The sequence below is a fragment of the Cotesia glomerata genome, unplaced genomic scaffold (assembly GCF_020080835.1).
Source record: "Cotesia glomerata isolate CgM1 unplaced genomic scaffold, MPM_Cglom_v2.3 scaffold_1671, whole genome shotgun sequence".
Classification (NCBI taxonomy): domain Eukaryota; kingdom Metazoa; phylum Arthropoda; class Insecta; order Hymenoptera; family Braconidae; genus Cotesia; species Cotesia glomerata.
In genome coordinates, this window is record NW_025402077.1 from 459 (window position 1) to 2,694 (window position 2,236).

The 2,236-nt window shown below is 26.3% G+C and overlaps 1 long non-coding RNA gene across 1 annotated transcript; it reads right to left on the reverse strand.

Moving 5' to 3' along the window:
* Positions 1-287: 287 nt before the first annotated feature.
* On the reverse strand, positions 288-1,188 carry LOC123273924. The gene is made up of 2 exons (XR_006511397.1): positions 1,121-1,188; positions 288-747 (listed from the first exon to the last, which is right to left on the reverse strand). It is a non-coding gene; the product is annotated as an uncharacterized LOC123273924 (long non-coding RNA).
* Between the last annotated feature and the right edge of the window lie 1,048 nt (positions 1,189-2,236).

The window sequence follows — 2,236 nt, forward strand, 5'->3', positions numbered from 1 at the left end:
TGTTATATAAATGACTATTTTTTTTTTCGTTACATATAATTATATAAGAATCATAAATAATTTTTCGAAATTGCAAAACCATCTCATATTATTACATATAATTATATATTAATCATATATAATTATTCGAAATCGCAAAAACCATTACATATAATTATGTATAATTATACATGATTATATATAGTTATATATAATTATACATGATTATATATAATCACAAAAACCATTATACATAATTATATTTAAATTAGATGTAATTATATATTAATCATATACAATTTTCTTACCCCGGACCCAATGAGTTCACAGTGAAATTACTATGAATTCACAGTGAAACTCTATCATGAACTAACGGTGTTACAACTATCAGATCATTCTGAAGTCACGGTTAAATCATGGTAAAACGACGGTGAAATCACAGTGAAATTACTATGAATTCACTGTGGAACTATTGTGAACTCACGGTGTTATCTCTGTGAGACTACCATGAATCTACAGTGATACCACCACTAAACCATAGTGACGAAATGGCACAAAATCACTGTGAATTCACTATGAAATTACCGTGAACCCACAGTAGATTTACGGTGAAGACGATTTCACTGTGAATTCACTGTGATTTCATAGTAATTCCGAAACTGCGAGGGTTATTATAATTGATATCAATGTTCTCTTCATTATTGTTATCACTATTACTGTAGTTATTATTTTCATCGCTTACATCAACATCCATATCTTCAACATCTTCTGGAATTGGTTGAGAATTATATGAAATAAAACCACGTCGACTGGAAGATTTTTGTCCCAAATAAAATAATCTTTTTTCTTTATCCAGTAAATTTAGCACATCAGCATGAGCTATATCAAATAGTTTATTTAATTCGTCCCGAAAAAGGGATTCATTTTTTTTTTGAGATTTTGACTTTTTCCTCTTACAGTTTTTTTGTAAATTCCTCCATCGATTGTGATTTGAGGTTAGTTTTAAAAAAGCAGATCTTTTCTCTCTTGTCGGGATTTGTGCCACACACCAAATTTCGAAAACTTTGTCGACAGTGGTTGATATGCTTTCTTTCACTGAAAAATTTTTCGTTTTGAGATAATAAAATAAAAGTGACATAACCTCTTTCAATGAAGGTAATTTTTTTCCACCAAATTCACTTAATACATCACCAATCAAGTACACTGTTTTCAACATTAGATCATAAAATTTATAACTTATATATTTTAATTATAAGCAACAAATTAATACTATAACGAATTTAAATAACAATCAATATCAATAAAGAAAGACAATGACGAGAAGATAGAACAAAGCATTAGAAAGCAGAGCAACAAAGAGAAATTGGTACTGAACGACCAAGCTTTTACCAACACAGAACTTACCAACTGGCCATTACTCAAATCAAACGAATATACTACTTTTATCGACGGAGTTGAATAAAGCTCATTCAATATTTTTAAATGAAAAAAATTAATCAAATTCTATAGTTGATTGAATTGATTTAATATATTTATAATTTTTTAACATTTTTAATAAAATACAATGATGAGTATTTATATATTTAGTGTGATCTAGAACTTTTACATTTTCATCTTACAAAAAATTTATAAACTTTAAGTGAATTATAAAATTAACTTGTTATAAAAGAGACCCAAAAATCATTTATTTGATATTTGTAACTTTTAGATTTACGGCTTGTACTTTTTGTGAGTTACGTATGGAGTAAATAAGCAAAAAAAAAAAAAAAAATTTTAAATCTCAGATTAACAGAATTCAATTGATTTTACAAAAAAAAGAATATTAATATAAAAGTATGATTTTTTTTTTTGCAATCTTAGTTGGAAAATATTTGGAAATTCTTGATTGGTGTTATTTTTTGATTGCAAATATCTTTGAAACGGTTGATCTGAGGAACTTTGACCCTTAGACGTGTTTTGTAGAGCGTGAAATTTTCTGCGAAGATTTCTCTCTGGGATATTGCGTAAACAAGCCATTCCGAAGAAATTAAAATTGAAAAAGTAAAAAAAATTTTCTCGTGTTATTTAAATAGAAAAATAACAAATGAATTGAGGCAAACTCTAATATTAATATTAAGGGCTCTAATAGGCGCCAAAATTTTTGTTTTTAAAATGTACTTTCAACTTTTAACACCTTTAAAAATTTTTTTTTTTTGAAATACCTAATATATGACTACATATATATATATATATATATATATATATATATATATATATA